This window comes from Leptinotarsa decemlineata, unplaced genomic scaffold (assembly GCF_025532065.1).
Source record: "Leptinotarsa decemlineata unplaced genomic scaffold, Ldec_3_MD MMD2_P_RNA_scaffold_2, whole genome shotgun sequence".
NCBI classification, from domain to species: domain Eukaryota; kingdom Metazoa; phylum Arthropoda; class Insecta; order Coleoptera; family Chrysomelidae; genus Leptinotarsa; species Leptinotarsa decemlineata.
Window position 1 is genome coordinate 24,342,759 of NW_027412529.1, and position 7,275 is coordinate 24,350,033.

Consider the following 7,275-nt stretch of genomic DNA (forward strand, 5'->3'; position numbering starts at 1 on the left):
CCCAATATATAGATATATTGTTTTTTGGTATAACGTCTCTTACACCAGGTTTCGTCTTGTACCATCCAACTCGATGTTCACCGTCTGATTTCCTGATGTGTTCTATCAGTTTTGATTCTGGTAAATGTTTCAACTCTCACACTTTCAATGATCTTCTTACATCGATGAAACTTTCACTACAAAAACAAGGTATCTCATAAATGTGTTGTTGTTGTTGGGTGTTGTATGTGTGGATATAGATTTTTTTTATTTGTCGGTTTGTTAAAAGTTCTAACATCATATCTATTTCTAATTTGTTTTTTGTTAGATACTTCTAGTCTATAAAGTATATGTTAGTTATGAAAGGTGTCGGTGATTGTTGAGTCGATAATTGTTGAATTGGTGATTGTTGAATTTGTGTTGATGTTTGTACTGCTATTTGATTCTCAATTGATTGTTTATTCTCTGTTGCATTTTTCTTGATTGTCAATGGCATGGTCTTCTTGGTCATTAACCCCATATTTATAATGCATGTTGTTTGCATGTAGGAGAAATACTTCCTCGATATCCTCCTTAACCCCATTTTCACGTTGCAGTTTTTTGGATTTGATGAACTCACTTCGCGAAGAGTGTCTTTTTCTGGTTTTTGCCCTGGTTTTCTTTGTTTACAATCTCCAACCGTTTCAACTGAAATTGCGGCAGTATCTTCAGTGGCATGGTCGAAGTACTCTTATAAACGTATTATAAACCAACCAAAACATTGACACCAGCCGTGAAAGTTTACATTCCTAGATGAGTTGAATGTTTGCGAATAGCCGATAACGTTATTCTTCGCATCTTTATTAAATATGGCGCTGTAGGAGTTAAAAACATGTAATTCTAGTAGTGGTATCCAATTCCATGGGTGGGTAGGAGTTGGTGCTCAACTGGCTGTCAGTACCCTGACAATGAAAACGTACGTGATATGACCGATGAATTTTCAATAATTTCCGGCCTTTTATTGCTAACAGCAAGAATTGTAGAGTATTCGTCGGTTTTTGGGTAGCCTATTCAACTCATCCATCTACTACATTCATCCACTCTTCGGGTCATCACCCGACAACGATTGTGGATACTAATAATCGAAATGTCGTGAAGTAACTTGATTTGAAATCTTGAAATTTTTATTTCAATTTGAATTGTTCAATTTCCAATTTTTTGCTTAATTTATCATTTTATTTCATTTCAGGGTTTTTTGCGTAATACAATTGTTTCAGATATTTTTTTTGATTTGCAATTTTATTTGTTTTTTCCCGGATTTCAAATCATATTGAACAATGAAAGTCCGAACTAATGAAAATGAAATAATGAATAGTTGTCCTTTACTCTCTTTTCGTAAAGTGCGCAATCTGGAGTAGGTGATCCATAAATGATCCATCCTCTTGATAATCTCCAGGTCCTGCATTGGTGATTGATATTTCCGTGTCTTATTCTGGAGAGACATCAGAGACACATATTCATATGTAATATTATTGATAGTTTTCAAACTATCAAAATCACTAAAACTATCAATATTCCACTGAGGCACCACTTTTCCTGTATCCTATCCAATGTGTCCCTGGATCACGTCGACTATTCAAATTCACAAACACACATGACAGACTCATATCGGTGTGGTCTCGATTTCGGTAGACCGTCACGCATATGTACTTCTCAAATGTTGGAAATCATCAAATTTTCAGTGTGATCAGACATAGCTCTACTCCTTGAAGATGAGGCTTGGAGTAGGTCCCACTTCATTTTTTATAGAGGCAATTGCTTCTATGTATTAATTACGACTGTTTGCCGGCAGTTTTTTGAATTGGTATAAATCGTAGTGTGTGAATTTTTTTCCCACCTGCAGCATTCAGATAATTTGAACTCATATTCCGAATGATTAGTGATAATCATTCTAGTATTTTCATGATTTATTCAATATGCAAGATATGACTAAAAATGACTCGATTGAAAAAATAAATTTTGCGCCAACCACGAAATTTACCATGTGCAACAACCAAAATAAATATGCACCCCAATATTTCTGTTTTTATTTCATTATTTCGAATCAGAAAAATATGAACAGGAAAAAATCATTGAAGAACTTCAAATTATCATGCAAGTTTTCATGACAAATATACAATACGAATATAACCTGAAATCAACAAGTTTTTCATTATATAAAACTTAAAGCTAACTCATTATCAACATGCAAAAACAAAACAAAATATTCACACTTTACAAAAGAGGTGTGGACGGTTTAAGGATCGAAAAATTTCTTGAGAAAGTCATTCACTTCTGATCACATTTTTCATTGCGGGCCAAACTCTCTAGTTGGACCGTACCCTAGCGCTGGAAGTCAGCTTCAAGGAGAGAAATTCGCTTTTTCAATTCCAGATTTTGAACACTAAGTTTGGTAATTTCTGGCATCACTACTCTCTGCTTGGAATCGGAATCTTCATAGAACTACCGCATCTTGGACAATGCCCTTTTCATAGTCTGTGCATAGAACCTGAACTCTGCGAATTTCTTGTTCTAAAACAGTCTGTGAGAGAGGATTTTACACAACATCATCTTGTTTGAAGTGGACCATTTGTACCTGGGAGATAGTTGGTTGGGGAGATAAACCAGCAGCTCGATGGACTTGGGCCTCGACGAACGCCTGGTGAGCTGGCGCACGAAGGTCCGACGAAGACTTCCATCTCCCTCATATTTTGAACCGGCAGGAGAGGTAGTCCAAGAACTGATCAAGTAGTTCTTTTCACACATCTTGCAAAAAAATTCAGCTAGGGTCTTCACCTGGATGGTGGTTTTGTCGTTCTCACGATCCGACATGTAGGCTGCCAGCAAATACCCCAAGGTGGGAGTCACCGACAAAGTTGGTGGTCCCATGGTGTAGAGCAGCGCCATGGCGGTTCGTTCTCCTAGTCCTTCTGCTCCTCTCGGTCTGTGTTGGAGTCCTTGAGAAAGTACTTCACAGGAGCCGTCATTTATTTCTGAGTGGAAGTCACCGCCGGTGGAGGTGGAACACAAGCTCTTTGAAGAATGACTTCCTGGTGGAAAATCATCTTCCTCCGCTCCACTTCCTACAACTGCGCTTCGTTCAGAGGGATCACTGAGGATAATGAAGCATTTTTTAATAAATACATGATGGTTTTGGGAAGAAATGAATGAAAAAATATTAGACAATATGATATAAATAGTATGGTAGTGTGTACTTATATCGGGTCCCTTTTAACTGTTAAAAGAATCGAAAGAGTGATCGGTCGCTTGGCTTGGCATCGTCACCTAACTTGGCTGTAGTCCTGTAGTTCGGTTATATGAGAAAGTTTTAGCACTGTTTGTGATGACAATTCCATTTTGTCAGTCCTATGAAGACTTTTACAAATGTTTGTCCTACCATCTTCTGGAAGTATCTACCTGAACTATCAACCTATTACTTCGGATTGTACAATTTCTCATGTTCAATTACATGTTTGATCGAAATCATTTCCATGTTTTCTATGTCCGTTTTATTGATATCTCTCAACTTGTTTTCAACTCCGCATAACTCGCTTTTCATAACTTTAAAAGTCCAATAATATCTATCTACGGTTGCCGTCATTTGCTTTAATTTCTTTCCAATCCTATTTATACCATCAAGTTCTTTCGTTTTTAAGGAGAAATCACTGAGATCGGTGCATTTGCGAAAGTAGCGATTCACATTGGATTTGAATCGCTGGAGGTTAAATCCATTTGGAAAAACGTTATCATGAAGTTCATTCCACATAAACGCAGTTCTCCAGATGGGAAAGTTTTTAAACAGTGAAGTGAAGTTCGAGGTGTACTGAGTTGAACCTCAAAACCGCACTTGGTGTAATGCTGTGTCACTTGAACACCTCCCATGAAAGTATCTATAGAAGTGAGACAAATCTCCAACCTTTCTTCGATGTTCCAGGCTATCAAGATTGCACGTAATGTTCGTGTCTCCAAACCAAGCTTTTGAGAAGCAGCCTTTGCAATTACAACGACATGATTGTACCAAAACATATTGTTGTCCATTTTCACCCCCAACAAACTTATCGAAGCAGAAAGCGGAATTTTCTGACCTGACCATTATTATATCTGTTTCGGAGACATTTATCCTCTTGGAGAAAACCGATGCCTGAGTTTTTGTGGCAGTAAATTAAACCTGGTTACTTCTAGATACTCATTAAGATATGCAACCTCCTGCTGCCGGTGAAGATGTGCCAATAATATGCCTAGATTATTAATTGGTTATAAAATCACAACTCAAAAACTGCATTCAATGATTCACAATCACAACTGGAAAGATATTATCACTTCACAATAATTTCAGTTATTCTATAAATTCATTTCACTTACTGCCGCGAAGGCTCGTGAATTATCTTTGAAATGTTTACTATTCACCAATAGACTCATTGTCACATATGTTGCATTCACTGATTTCTCTGTGTTTTGCCGGCAATTCAGTAAACTCATTTTTGATGAATTAAGGTTCATGTGATCGTTTGTGGTTTACGTTAAATATAGGATAATTTCTTTCATGAGTAGATCTTCGAATACAAGGCTCAAAGTGTTTTACTTCCCAAATTAGGTAGAGTGCAAGTTAAGGAAATTCAAAGGACATGAATAAGTATGAAAATACAGAAGTTTCATACAAATCATTCATAATATATAGAAAATATGGCCAAGTTCTTCATCGAAAATAAAATGTTTTGTAAAAAAATAACCGCTTTCTGAGAGCTTTACCTTCAGTTGGAGGTCTTAATTGACTTTGCAGAGGTGTTCGGATTTGTTTGACTGAAATATATAATCTTTTTTTGCAAGTGCATGTGTTTCTGCCGTTAGTTATATTTCTGTATTCTCAATAGTTGCTAAATATGTCGAATGGATGATACGGAATACACTGAATTTTTTATTACTCCAAACACTCATTTTTTTTCATTTGTTCATCTTATATGAGAGAGAACTCATTCTGAGTTATCGAATTTTCATATTATATCCCCTAAAATAATTATCTTAAATGATGTTTACTTGGTTTCCTTTTATTTTGGTGAATCCTTTCGCTTAGCGGAATTTACCGATATCCCTTTGATGTATACCCCGAGACCTGAGATCGACTTATTAGGTGGGCATCTTGTGTGCGCCACGCGAGTGACGTCACACACAATATTTGTAGCACGCGCCCCACCTTAACCAAGCCTTCATCTCCATGCACCCAGCATCAAGACAAGTTTCCTAAACAGTCTTTTTTATACGAGAACAAGTCATTTGGACTCTAGGTGCGTGGGAAGTTTTATTCAACTTTGTGAATGGTCTTTGACTTGGACTGCATTGGTTGATTCTTTTGTATCGTTTTAATAAAACTAGAGCTTTTGTGAGAATGCTTTGTCTGTATGAATTATAGTTTCAGGTGAACCACTATCTGAATGATAATAAAGGGTTTTTGAAATTAATGATACAACGAATTTCACTTATGATTTGTGTTTGATACAATCAGCACACATGTTCACGATGATCTATCCAGCAAGAATTATTATTCTTTTTCCACCCATTACTAATTGATTACTCCACTTGAGATTATCAACTCATTAGTATATTAATCATTAGTATATGAATTAGTATATGAATATGAATATGTATATGAATTAGTATATGAATTCAAAAGTTCAATGCAAGAAGAAACAAATCTTTTAGTTATTCTTTCTTGAAAAAACATCCAAGTACAAATAAATATTTTGATCTATCAAATAATAACCACTACTCTTTTGAAGAATAGAGACACATCAGTCAGAATAATGAATTATTGTAAACTAACTCGAGAAATTTCAAATTAACTTTTACAAAAACAAATGGGAATGCTTTAACGAAAATACAAAAACATGTAATTCATTGTTGCCAGCAGCGCGAGTGTATTGTTTTTCGAGTGTATATATATATATATATATATATATATATATATATATATATATATATATACATATATGCATATATGTTTGTATGTATGTTTGTACGTATGTTTGTATGTATGTAATTTCAAATTAAATTTCACAAAAAAAATGGAATGCTTCAACGAAAATACAAAACATGTAATTCATTGGTGCTAGCAGCGCGGGTGTATTGTTTTTCGAATGTATGTATATATGCATATATGTATGTTTGCACGTATGAATATTCGTATACATATATGTTTGTATATATGTATGCATATCTGACCAATTCAACAGTACGCGCTACGGCACAAACGACCGTAGCAAACGTTACATACGTGAAGAACGTGTATGTCAACATTATATGGCAAAAACGTTACAAATGTATTGGTGTATTAAGATACAGCATCTAGGTTGCTGTTCAGATTTGTTCATCACGTTGTCAACAAAATCAGTATCCTCCCCAACTCTTTTTCTGTGAACTCTGAGCATGCACAGGCCGCTTAGCCTCGCATCTCCCATCGTTGCGCGATTCCACGTATTCACCCGTCGTAACGTGCTGTATATACTATCATGCTACATGTTGTTGCTTTTGATTGGCTCACATAGCGCTGGGTGAAACGGAGTGGCTTGAGCAATCACATCAATGTTTTCAACAACAGATTCATTAAGAATGTCATTATTTGCTTGATTTGTTTTCATTACCTCGTGGTATTTTCGGTAATAAAATTATAAAGAAAGTCTCTATAAAGATCGATAAAAAAATAAATATAGATCTTCTGGAAAATTCTTCCACAGTTTCAGATGGGTGTGACATGATCTGGGGATGCGATAGGAAAAGAAACATCAAATATGAATATGTCAAAATATGTACCCCTGTGTACTATGCTTGACGTGTTTTTTTATTTTTCCTGCAAATCATTTTACCAAAAGTTATTCAGCGTGGCTCGTTTTGAATGGAATGCATATATATATATATATATATATATATATATATATATATATATATATATATATATATATATATATATATATATATATATATATATACACTCAAGAAATATGGAGGCAAACCGCGGACACGTGTTTCTGGCTATTGGCCTCATCAGCGCGGTGCAGCCAATTGCAAAAATGTACAACAACTGGTTACCAAAAATGAAAAAACATCACATATGCACGGTGTCACCAACAGGAGATAACCGCACATTTGTGGTTTCAATTAGAAGACCCAGCATTCCCAGGCATCAACTAACATCTTCTAATTGAAACCACAAATGTGCGGTTAGCTCCTGTTGGTGACACCGTGCATATGTGATGTTTTTTCATTTTTGGTAACCAGTTGTTGTAC